The sequence below is a fragment of the Thunnus thynnus genome, chromosome 7 (genome assembly GCF_963924715.1).
Source record: "Thunnus thynnus chromosome 7, fThuThy2.1, whole genome shotgun sequence".
NCBI classification, from domain to species: domain Eukaryota; kingdom Metazoa; phylum Chordata; class Actinopteri; order Scombriformes; family Scombridae; genus Thunnus; species Thunnus thynnus.
This window is the reverse complement of record NC_089523.1, coordinates 14092806-14106383: the sequence shown is the minus strand read 5'-3', so window position 1 is coordinate 14106383 and position 13578 is coordinate 14092806. Positions and strand designations below refer to the sequence as shown.

The window sequence follows — 13578 nt, the reverse complement described above, 5'->3', positions numbered from 1 at the left end:
GCCTGTCTGCGAGTTGATAGGAGAGACGATGTGGAAAATTTGGCTGTCTGTTGGGGATTGTGCTGCAAATTTATTCATCAGAAAGTAAACACAGACACTACAATTTAAAGAAAGTTCACAGAAAATTAGGATTTGTTGAAAGCAGTTTAAGTGGGAGGAGGGAATAGTACGGAAGCCTTGTGAGGCAAGTGAGGAAAAAAAAATTCTATTGATCCATTTTTTAAAGTCTGATCTAAATAGTTTTTTCTTGTGTGTTTATGAATTAAGAACAGATGAAAAAAAAAGGTTTTGCCGGGATATTTTTTCTAAGTTCCTTAATTTTTTTTTCGGACAAGTCATTTTTAAAATGTATTTATTTATTTGTTAGGATTATAAGTGTTTGTTGTTGTAATACTCATTTCAGCCACAGGGAGCTGAAGTGCACCACTAGCCCACTAAACTGACTAAAAGCATGTTTTCCTCCAGGTGAGTTTTAATTTCTCCATGCACTCTAAACACTAGGTACATATATTGTGTGTTAGCAAGTTATGTAACGTTACTGTCATGTGTCATGTGGCTAGAAATGTATTTTCATTGGTGCTAATCTGATCTGGATATCAATAGAATCAAACCCTTTCAGATATCCAATCTGCTTCCTTGAAGAGGTTGCATAATCTACTCGGGTCACCCTGATTGGCCCATCAGTCCGTGGTCAGTAGTTGTAAAGGATATCAGCTAGTTTGTGCACAATTACATGACAATTACACAGTTAGCTACAATTAAGTTAATTTTAGTGGTTCAAAAACATTGCACAGCAACTGTGATAATTTATTCATCACCTGCTAGCACAGATTAGCTATTGTTAATCTCCCATAGCAACAGGTCACACTGGTCCTGTGAATTTGTTAACATTTGAAAGCTTCATGTATTATGATACTAACTTGACGTCTCTTTCAATGAACAGAAGGCAACGCCCCTCAACATACTGAGAGTTGGCTGTGCTCAAAGAGGGAGCACTAATGCATTTATCACAAATCAAATGATACATCTGACACTGAAAAAAATGACACTCCTGACGTTTAACCCTCTACAATAAGCTTTTTTTCTGACTGAATTAACGTCATTATACTAAGTCTTTAAGGACTGTATATTTGAATATTATTTATAATAAAACAGTCTAAAAAAAAAAAGAGCACATTTTCAGTGTCTCAGTCTGAAAGCATCCAATAGCATCTTTATTGGTAGCATAAGACAACCTTCCTCTGGGTGAATCAGTTGTTGGAAAGCCTCATTTACAAAAGTATAGATCTGCTGGCAAACAGTTGTGGCAAAAGCCTCTGGTGTTGCAGAAAACTCCTTTTTTCACATGCAAATTAGTTTTGTTGCAAAGTTCTGGCATACGGCATTCTGGCAAACAGCTGTAGCAACGTGTGGCACCTGTGGTTTCTATTGTTTGCAGCCAGTTTGTAAAATCACATCTGTTTGTGGCATTTTTTTTACATTTCCCTGGCAAACACCAGTTGCAACATCCAGGTTAACAAAAAACATAAATACATTCTAATGTCAAATATCTTCATATGACTAATTATTTGACCATGTAAATTAGGTTTAGCAACAGACATTTCAGATAAAAATGAACTCTTGTATAGTGAAAACATCCCTGTGTTAAGTCATGGGATGTTCGGATTGTGATGCACCAACAACCTACAGTGTTTTCAAAATCAAAGGCACTCTTGCTCAGGATTAAGTGAAGAGGCCTGAAAGATGGATCAAGTAATGGATTGTGGTTTATGCTAAAATGATTGGTAAAGTGGTATTATAAAGCATACTTGATTGATATTTTACTTGACATGGGTGCCATTAATTCTGGAGCAGTGGATAGGTAATGTATTTAGGATACCTCAATCATCTCTAAAATCAATTGATGATGCATGGTAGCCAGAGACCTTGTGGCAGGGTGGTGCATGCGTAAAAGCTTAACTGAGTGGAAAACTTTTTCTATTTTATAAATATCTTTGTAAAAAAAAAACAAACTTAGATACTGATGATAGGGGTCTTTTAAGTGTGCAGCTTACTGCCTGGCTGGCATTACCAATATGGAACTGACTTGTCATTAAACAGACTTTGGTTTAATTATTTAATATGATATCTACCACAGATTACATGCAGTGAAATTAATCAGGTTGTGTAAATGTCTGATTATGTCCTCCAAAACTATAGGTACAACTCTGACACAATACGGAAAAGCTGGAAACTTGTCATGTCCTCATCTGATCAGGTTCAGGTACTTGGCCAACAGTGGAACCCTCAGGTGTGCTTGGACCTTTGAGTTGTGCACACTATATTTTTCCTATAGATTTCATCAAGAGAAAGTATGATTCATTCACATGAAATGACTCTACTCCAATCAGCAATAATATTATATTTTATATCACAGCAAACAAATGGAACAGTCTAAAAATAAAAAAAGGAAAGGGAAGGGGAACGAAGGGGAAAATCCACCACTGAAAGTGAGCATAATTATAATATACTGAGAGAGTGAGATAAAACTGTCTTTTTAATGTGCTGCATGTTTTACAATCATTACTGTGTTTTGCATAAAAGTATTCATGAGGTTAGACTAACAACATGTTCTTATTTTCTCTCCGAGCACTTTCATCTGCCAACAAAATCAAGTTCAGCTCCCTGCTCCAATATGCTTGAATAGCTTGGGTCATACTTTATAACACCTTACCTACGCACAGCTGATCAGGTTTGAATATCTACACAACAGTGAGTAGGTCTCATTCTGGCCTCTGTGAAACAAGACAGCATCATTCAGAGTCATAGTTGCTGTTACTGAAGCGTTTCCATTAAATAAACAAAGTTTATTAACCTTACATGGCCTCCTCCCTCACTGACGTGGCTTAACCCTCTAGGATGGAACTGTTGGACCCACAAGACAAATTTTGGACTTCACCCTGTAATATTAAACAAACAAAAATAAAATGACTGGTTTCAAGGGTGATTTATATTGGTCTAAGTCATTGGTTCTCAATGTGGGGTCCGGGGACCCCCAGAGATCCTTGAGGGGGTTCCAGTGGGGAGTAGTTCAATTTTACTAATATTCTATTCATTAGAAGTTAACACAATGTGAATGAATGACTATTCTGATCAGAGGGTTCACTCGCCATGGTTATCTTCCCACCTACAATATAGACAGTTTCTCTGCTAAATCATATCTAACAACTCTCCTCTCATAGGGGTCCCAGGTACAAAAATCTTATCAAATGGGGGTCCACAGCTTGTTACTTATCAATTTGAAAAGGTTTGAGAACCAATTGTCTAAGTACCAATAGTTCAACTATCAACTGAAGGACTGACTAAAATTAAGCATCACATTATAATTGAAATATTCAATAAACAGCATCAAATTCTATATCATAAATATGAATAATAACATTAATTTAAAATGCCAAAATCAAAATGTATCCAAAGTGCTTAATCTGTTGTGTATAGCTGTCATTAAATGTACAAAATTATCCTGTTCCCTTAGCAAGTGTTCAAATGTCCACTCATAAGGTTTTGATTTTTAAAAAAAATCTTTTTGGTAAAACATCCCACTCATAGAGGTGAAGTGTCTCTACAGTAAACTAACGTTAGCTATGCATTCGACTTAACCTAGGTTGTAGCTTTTGGTTAGCCATTTCATTCGCTAGCTAGCAGGCTAACAGCTAACGTCAGTAAAGCTAATGCTAACGGTAAATTAGCGCTGATTAAAATACATTTCTAGCCAAAAGAAAGACATGACAGTAATGTTGCATAACTTGTCAACACACAATATGTGTACCTTGTGTTTAGAGTGCATGGAGAAATTAGAACTCACATGGGATAGTGGTGCACTTCAGCCTCTTGTGGCTGAAATGAGTATCACAACAACAAACACAAAAAATGATCCTGACAAAATAAAAAAATTCACCTGCCAAAACTTTTTTTCACGTGCTTTCACAGATGAAAAAAAAATTAAGTAACTTAGAAAGTTCATCTTGGCAAAACCTTATTTTCACCTGTTCTTAAGTCATAAACACAGGAGAGAAAAACAACTTAGATTAGAATAGATCACCAGATTATTTTTCTCACTTTCATCTAAGGTTTCTGTAGAGTAAACAGGAACAAAGACACAGAATGTGAAGTTTATCTGACAATAAAACAGAATTATTAGTGTATATTGGTATTTGCTCATTACATTTAATGAAGCTACACTACACATTGTATTTTATTTTATTTTTTATAATGTACTGTAAGCTGCTTTGGAAATTTGGTTTCAATTACATAAACATATTTTACATAAATCCACTTAAGTGTCTCCAAAAGTCCATTTAAAGTCTGTTGAAATTATAGTGAAAACTGTATATGTAAGTTTTCTGTAAGGATTTTGTACTGGCACTGAAGTGAACAAGAAACTGGTCTTTACACAATATCTGTAGCATTATGTCACATGTTTTGTAATAATACAAGTTATATAACTGCAACACTAAAACAGAAGGCTGCGCAGATGCTCCATGTTGTAAAAGGAGACATTTTTTCTTTCAAGGAATTATTTGAACCCAACTGGTCTTTTAGCTTCTGCATAAAAGGGTTTTTTATCAGAGCGGTAAGCCTATATGATGGGATTTTAAACAATATATTCACTGTTGGGTAACTGGTAAGCAGTGATGTGTTAGACTTGAGTTACAGCTGCGGGGGACAGGCAAGCTCTCTGCCGGGAGGAATTGATCCTGTCTGGAGCTTCAACTCCTGCTGATTCATCCGCCTCTCGCAGCTCTGCTATGATCACATCAAACCTCATTGATCAGCAGTCCATCACTGTTTATCAGCAGGGTTTTGACACATTTATGAGGTTGCACTTCTGTTCACAACATCTCACAAAATTGAGACTTTTCAAAAGTAATTTGTACCATTCAGTACCACTTTAGTGTTTTTGACAATATTGAACTCAATTTAGCGGACTGAACAATCAACATATTGAACCAGGCGTAGAGATGCTGCATCTTAAATGGCTTTTAACAACACCGAGTCTCTGTCGTGGAGTAAAATAAGCAAATAAGTGTTTGGAGAGAGAAGGCAGGGATAAAGCTTTAATATACACCAAGATATTCAAGAAAAGCAAAAATGTTCATCTTTTATATGTGTTATATGAATAGCTGATTATTTTAAGGCAAAACCACGACTCCACTGTTCTCATCAAAAAAAAAATAGTGTATCCTGGTGGCTGAATGGTTAAGACATGCCACAAAACCAGAGCATCCATGGCTACAATATGGCTGGGGATGTTTGTTGCATGTTACACTCCCCCCTCTCTCTCTCCTCGTTTCCTGTCTACCTCTGTATGGCCTTTAGTCTGCTATCAAATGAAGGCAAAAATCACAAAACATATCCTTGCCTTTGCCAACTTATGTCCTGCTGGTTTACTGGTAGTTTGAGATTTGGGAGCATTTTTGGCAGCTTGGAAAGCTTGCACAACACTCCAGATTTGTTATTTTAGTCATAAAAATGTTTAGAAAGTTGTAATATGCATCTGGGTCTGTATTACAATACATATAGTGATAAAAAATCATGAGACAATAAAACGTTCTCACCCATCTGTCTGAAATCCTTAGTTCATCCCTCTGACCCATATTGTTGTCCAAAAACTATTAAAAACACACTTTCCCACTGGATGACATGTTCCTTCATGACCATGAGCTCATGCACTATAGTTTATTTCATTCAATCCCACACACACCGTCCTGCTGCTGTAAATACTCCATAGCTAGCTATTCCAAATGTGTTTTAATCTGCCACTACAAATAGTCCTCAACAAATTTACAATTTACTGCTGTTTAAGTAACATTTGGTTGAATCATCTCTGTCCAGCTGTTTTAGGAAATTATTTCACTTTTACATCTTAAGAAGAGACGGATGGGCTTCCACAGACAGGATAGTATTGAGAGATGGACAAACACACTGTTGGTTTTGGTCTTGTCATGGGATTTGTTGAAAATGAACATTATTAACATTTATTGCTATGGTCTATTTCAATTCTAGTTAACCACACACAACTGTGTTCAGGGGAAAAAAAATCCCCTGAATCATATTTGGTATTGTCAGTTCAGATCATGCTTCCTGTCGTCTTTCTCCCTGCCTCTCTCCTTGTTGGAGCATGTTCTGTAGGCGGTTTTGCAAATCACAGTCAGATGCTCAAACAGGATGAAAAGCTGCATCTTCGCTGTTGTGGCTTCTAAAAAACATGTTTTCCTTCCTCTTCGGGGACAAAGCCGGTGGGTGGAGAGCGATGATACATGTCCAGTGTCACCTCCTACTATGAGGCCCAGTTTTAATTTTCATGCCCCCATTCCTCCTCTAGGATCTCCATGGCAACAGAATAATGTAATGACAAGTAGAGCCAAAAGATCAACAGGTGGAAAGTACATAACACCGAGCAGAAAATGTCAGCTACTTCCTGTGCTCGCTATTGATTACTTAAATTCAGAAAGGAAACATGACAAATCACGTGTCCCACATTAAACAGACAGAGCTGTCGGCAGGAGGCATGACATGTTTTCAAAATTGCTCTTTTGTACGATCTGTTTTTTTTTTTTTACAGAATTATTCCTGTGCACAATAGCCATCCCGCTGTTACCTCACTTCCTGAGAAGCAGGTCCAATGAATGGTGATAATTTACATCAGATTTTTGGTGACAATGGGAACAGGATGTTCTACTTGCAGCGTTACAGTGACTACTTGCCTGTGGCAGCAGGACCAGCTCTAGACTTATTTTTAGCCTGATGTGAAGCAAAAGGGATTTTTGTGATTCTCCGCCTCATACCTATTAAAAACAATAAGATGTGACTTGGAAATCATCTGCTCAGTATTTGAAAAGCATTCAAAACACCTCATGTCTTTGATTTAACACCAGCAACTGTTTTGCCTTCATGCCAGCGCGCTTTTAATCATGTCAGCAGTAGGTGTCACCATTTTTTTCATACGGTGGATATCTTGTTTTGCAAGGAGCCTTCTGCGTATGTAGGTCAGAGCGAACAGCGAGCTCGTAGATCGCCGCACAGAAGGACATCCGTCTCTACCAGCTGTGGCCTGAGAGAGAGACACACAATTAATGTTGCAGTATGGTGTTTTGCTCCTGATGAAAACCATTTATTTATACTTTAATTCCCCCTCTCTCTGGATACACCAACTATCTACATCTAAACCTGTTACCTTAAATTTACCGTAACGTATAATAACTAACAGTCATGCTCCTCAGGAAGCCAGATCACAGTGGGGTAGTAACTTTTTATGCAGAAAGTAATGATGAAACAGCATGTCATACAGAGAGACAGCTTAAAAGCCAGGAGGAGGGCGTCCATCCAAATCATTAAGTCTTCTGTGTCGCACAGCGGAGCCTGCATCTGATTTAATGCTTTGGAGAAGGCAGCAGTGAGAAAATACAGAAAAACAGCCGTCGGGCCCTGTGGTGTTATTGCTATAACATCATTGTAACATGACATATGTGTGATATATACTGCACATAAATACATACACACATCCAGCGTTGCACCGTAACTGTCTGAGACTCTGATTTTGGATTTTGGAGCTGTCAGTAAGTCGGATCACTTTTACTTTAATGAAGAGACACACTGCTCATTTTTCATGCTGCGGAAACACTACCGCTGGTGATATGCCATCACTCATGACTCTGATTAATGCACACACACACACACACACAATCATTCATGGATGGTAATTTATGGTGTACTGATCTTCTCTCCTTACTCTAATGTTAAACCTAAAGCTATCATTCCTCAACAAGAGTTACCATTCCTCATGAGATAATGTAGCGTGTCACTCAAAAGTCTGCAAAAGTTACAGGGCTCAAACATTACAGGGTGTGACTATGCAGGATCCTTTTTTGGAAGTATTGAGTTTGGTGTTTGTGCTGCAGCGTTGCAAACAAATGTGCGTTAACTATGACTGGAGGTGTCTGTTGCTGTCTGTGCCTGGTGGAGGGTCTTGAGTGAGGAGAAGAAACATGATGAGAAAACCATACACATGTCCCACATCCATACCACACATACGTGGCCACTTGTATGAAATGAATGAACTGTTGTAGACCGGATGACATATTAAGAGTTAATGTTATGTTATGAGTGTCACTGTGTTCACAGATGTTAAAGAAAGATAGTTTAAGTGAGATTTCCAGGGTGTCATTAACATGTTTTCAGTTGAGATGCTGTGAAGCCCCTCAGTCATGTTAGATCTGTGTGAGATAGTGTGTGAGATAGTGTGTGTGTGTGTGTGTGTGTGAGAGATAGCTAGAGGGAGCTTAGGGAACATATTTTGTCTTTCCTCCTCTCGATTAGACTAAAGTTTACTCTAAGCAAGTTTTTTGCCGTTACAGTCCTCAGTAGCCTGTGTTTGCTAATAATTTGTAAGCAAAGCTAGGTGACATCTTCTTCCTCAGGGATGCTACAGTTCTTTACTGTCCTGTACTAACAGGAAATGAACACAAAGAAAAAGCTATATGTTTCGCCAATGATTTATTACTTAATTTTAGTTTCCTAGAAGTCCTCAGGCTGTCGCCACCATCCACAATTTGTTTTTATATTTTGCAGCTGTAAGAGCAGTGCCTCCATTTTCTATGTGCCGTGTATTGTTGGGCAATAATGTACATTAACAGCACAAATCAAGTATTTCTAGCATTTTGAGTATATTTAAAGATCCCCATCAGATATGTTTTAAGACATATAAAAATACTCTGCTTTAAATCATAATTTGTGTGTTTGATGATGATAATTTGTCCACTGAAGGCTTCAAGTTTCTACATCACACTTGTGGAAGTTGCGTACGGGACCAGGATTGGCTTCCAAACTAGTTGTGATGTCACAAATCATGCTCATAGGTCCACCCCTTAAAATCTGATTTTCAGTGAGCACAGAGAAACTTTCCACTTTCAGCAGATGAGTATGAAAACATCCTTCCAGTGTCAAACTCTGCACGTACATCATTCTGCACAGTGAAGCTCGAACATCCAACTGCAGGAACAAGAAGAAAAACATTTTTGAGTGAAGGGAGACTTGTCACTTTTCCAGTGTGAACACTCTACATACTCAAAACATGTTATGATTAGCATGTAGTATGAAACTGGGACACAGCTATGAACAAAAAAATGAAGCCAACCACTTCACATTGTTCATTTTATTTAAATGTGTCATTTTGCCATTGCAGACTTAGTCATTTGAACCTACGGTTCTCAGATCTAGTAGCTGCACATGAAGACAACGCTACGTACTTTTCCCCGACAGATGCCCATGACAAAATGTGTCCAAGGCTAGAGGCTTTTAGATCACTGATCCAAACCAAAATATAATTTTATGATTCAGTTAGCTCAGTCATATGTTTAAATGATGAACTACAGCGTATTTACTTATAAATAAGCAAGCAGACAGACTTGCTGTCATTGTAATGTGAAAAAGCTGCGTATGGGAGATGTAGTACCAAACAAAAGACACTCTATCTCTTTTTCTGTCAAAGTATCTACTGCAAGAGCAGCTTCTGATGGATTGAGAGAGAGCCTGAGAGGTCCTCATCCATTTTAGTCCCTGTCTGATAGAATAAGAAGACAGACAAGTGTGTCCCAGCCCTGGAGAAGAAGACGCCCGAGTCCCCTGCAGCCCTGGCTTGACTTGGATAGGTATAAATAGAGCCTTGCAGCACCTCCTCTCTTAAATCATTCTCCACTCACTTAGTATTCTCCTTACTCCTCTCCTCCTCCTCCTCCTACTCTTGATCTCATTTTCTTGCATCAATCCCTCTATCGCTCTATCTATTTCAGCATTTGGAAGAGTAGAGAGGTAATTGTCTTTTGAGGGATGATGTCGGGCAATCATGGCAGGTTATTTAATGTCATGTGTTTGATGACAGCATTGGGACTCTGGCGGAGCGAAGTAAGCGTCCTCCTGCTGTGTGCTGGCTTGTGAGTGACAGATCCTGTGCAAAAAAAAAAATACCCAAAGCTTTTCTAAAATATTAGGAACAAACCAAGATTGATTAAAAAAAAGATCTAAAATATTTTATTTGGATGACAATTATGAGTACGACAGGCAGTTTCACCTCATTAGCATGTTCCTTCCACCGCTCCTCCATTTACATCTATTTATGCATCAAGGCGAGATTGAAATTTATCAGGGAGCTCGACCATGTTTGTGTAGGCTTCATGGGTCCAAATTGTTAAAGAGGAGTTGCTCTTTGAAGCCACTGGGCCAGGAAGTGATGGGGAAGTTTGCTAGAGAGAGGGAGGGATGACAGACGCTTTGATGTGCAGAAATAGATAACATTAAAGGCTCGCTGACAAAAACACACTTTCTGGCCACAACACAGGCATCGTCCTGTGTTACTGGATGGTACAACAACTTGGATGAATATAAAGCAGATGGTTGCAGATTGAGGACGAAAATGTAGGCCTACTGTTTTTGGGGTTTTTTTGAGGATTATCTGTGTTTTCATACATTTCTGGGAGCCACATTTTTAAAGAACAGTTATTAATATTTTCTGGATTTTTTTTTTATATTTTAAAAAGATGATTATGAACATATTGTGTTGTTGTGGTCAGAGAGATGGCACCTCATCAATGCCATGGATGTATAAAGAGAACTGGATACAGTGTTGGAGGCGGGGCCCCGTTCATTCTTATGAAAGTTGCTCAGTGGCGCATGAGGCCAAAAAAAATCGACTTCCCGGTATGAAAGTACTTGGATCTTCGGCATTGTGCGGCCCATAGAGCATGCGCACTAGTGACTTTCGCTGGCTGAGTCGGCTACTTCCGGTTTAGCCCTCCGGCTAACTTGAATGGGAATAAAACAACTCAATCATGCGACTCTTCTAGGCTTTTGAAATGTGATCGGACCAAACAGATTTAATTCTGATAGAGAGACAAGTCATTTCGCGGGGGTTGTGATGCTCAAAAAAATGTATCCGCTGATTTACAGACGTCTCTTTCACAATGTAAGTCTATGGGAAAAAGTCTTTTTGGGCCAGTGTGCATCAGGTGACGTTTTAATTACACGGTTTGGCCGCTATGTCAAATTGGCTTCAAAGCCTGGCGCTCTTCCTGTATCCAGTTCTCTTTATACATCCATGCTTTAAGCTGGTTCACATGGCTCAGTCTGATAATGTGGACAGCAGCAGCCTGAATATGAAAAAACTTGCCAGAAAATCCAGTCACAGGACGTAAATTCCTCTGAAAGCAGTTAAAGTGTGCTTTAAGTACCCTTGAGCAAGGCTGTTTAGCAGTGCCAGCAGGAAGCCCCGAGCAGTAACTGAATGAGAGTAATCCATCTTTTTCCTGCTGTACTCCCGCAGGCTTTGCTGTAATTTGTTTTTATGAGGCAGCATGAAGGGCTGCACAAACTGTATGGTCTGTATGACTTTCGTTTGTTGGTCATATTGAATTTTGTGCAAGTAGAGCATTTGTACCATCTTTGTATATCTGGTAAATAGCTTTATCTTCATATGAGGCTAAATGGTTAATACAAAAAATGACTGGTGTTTAAAGCCTATAATCAATAACTATAATCAATGTTTTTACAATAACAATGGATCACATGACTTGTATTAAAAGGTGTGGCTGGTCGTGAGAAATCACAAGGAATTATTATTTCACTCTTCAGTTCTCATCAGAGCGTTTGATTGTCTTTCAGTTCATTGTTTTGGTTTTCTGGCCTCAACTTTACTGTTTCGATTCAGATTCACCGCTCTCATCAGTACTGTTTCCAGGAAACTGCGGACTATTTTCAGCAAAGCTACTCTAAACAACCACTGTATGCTACCTAACCAGCACAAGACGGTAGACATACAAAGTTAGCGACTAGCATACTGGAGCATTTGGCAACTATAGAGATCAGCAGATATTTCCCTCAGGAGTTGATAGAGAACAAACCAGAGCTTAAAACAAGAGTAAATATTGGACCTGCATTCAACAGGTGGCCAGAAACACAAATGAATGCTAATGTCACTCTGCATCTGCTTGATGTTTAAATTAGATGCTAATGCTAATTTACACAATAATGTAATGCACGTTTAAAGCTGCATTGTTTAATTTTTGGACACTTAAAAACACACCTTTTGAAAACACATCTTTGACATATTATCACCTTTTAGGGTGTTATGATGAACATCTTAGCAAACAACTGCCTTATTACATTCAGCTGACAGAAAAATGTGTATTTGGAGTCATAAAAACCAAAGTGTTTTATAGAGCTGAGAGACAGTGGGTGATATTTCTTTGTGGGTTCATCACTAACAGCGACGCTTCTCATGCTACGAATATAATTTGATCTATTGTAAAAATGAAAATATTCGTGCAGCTTTAACTTCTACATGCATTCCTCTATATATAACTCAGTTGTTTGTGATGTCAGTGAGATCACCACCTCTTCTTGCTTTAGCCGTGTCTGAGACTTGTCAATCACCTCACAGATAGCAGAGCTGACAGCTGACACTCTTCATTCCAGTTTAACTTCATACCCAAAATGGCTCGTAGGATTAAAAAGAAAAAAAAAAAAAAGTTGTTGAGGACCGCAGCCTCTTGAGAAGAAACTAACTCTCCACTCCTATTGAAGAGGAGGAAAACACAGTGTTTACTTAAGCAGATCAATGCAGTGGAGTAATTGTATTGGCTGTTCATGGTGTTGAAACTGAAGTGCTGGATTTTCACAGGAACTGCTGCGGTTGCTCCTGCTGGGAAACGGGGCCAAGATATTTCAGTATACTTGCTTCACTGGCTGTTCCCAAACTCTACAAGCAGACATCTGGGCATGTGATGCATGAACATCGCTTCTCTTTTCATTGTCTCTTTTTATTCTTTGTCACTGATTTAGAGACAGCATGAGCTCATTGGTGTTTTCGTTGCTGTTTGCTGTGACAATACATTCTGTGTTGACAAAACAACTTTTTCTATTTCTATTTCCATTCCTACTTTCCCAGCGGGGATCATTAAAGTTTCTACTGATCTCATTTTTAAGCATATAAAAGGGTCACTAGAAAAATCTATTTCTGTTTTGTGCTCTTAGTAAAGCATTTAAAGTTTTTTTTATTCCAATATTTATTTATTAAAATATTGCAGTTGTCTTGAAGTAGGTGGAACGTTTTTATCTGAACAGCCCTGTTGTCTCCTCGGCTCTTTTATCACTCGACAGCTGTCACTCCCTTCTCGGTGGATGATTTGATTCATGTCTTCTGTCTTCTTCGCACCAAACAGACAAAAGCCTGAGGACTGTTTTTACACTGATGTGTGTCTTCAGCTAAAGCACGAGCCCTAAAATGGGTCGTTGGCCTGTTTCTGTTGGGTCTCCATATGACAAGAGCGTTAATGTATTTTAATGAGCTTGAGTCCCAAGACAACAACACAATTATTCACTTTCACTCGTAGGCTTAAAAGATTAAAATGTTGTTTTGTTTTCGTTATATTGGAGGACGACGATGTCTGAGCTCTTCTTATTTGTCCAATAATAATAATTTAGGTTCAACGACTGTGACAGAAAAAGGCTTAGAGGACACTGCGTTTCATAAAGGAACATGAAAGT

The 13578-nt window shown here is 38.5% G+C and overlaps 1 protein-coding gene and 1 long non-coding RNA gene across 3 annotated transcripts in view; one reads left to right on the top strand and one right to left on the bottom strand.

Annotated features, from left to right (window-relative positions):
• Window positions 1-13578, top strand: part of dner (delta/notch-like EGF repeat containing) — a 74139-nt gene that overhangs the window by 20910 nt on the left and 39651 nt on the right. The window lies entirely within an intron of this gene.
• LOC137185930 (uncharacterized) lies at window positions 111-5666 on the bottom strand. 2 transcript variants are annotated; one of them, XR_010928936.1, is made up of 3 exons: window positions 2855-5666; window positions 2714-2774; window positions 111-2329 (listed from the first exon to the last, which is right to left on the bottom strand). It is a non-coding gene; the product is annotated as an uncharacterized lncRNA (long non-coding RNA). The 2 variants fall into 2 exon arrangements; XR_010928937.1 differs by having other exon boundaries at window positions 2860-5666.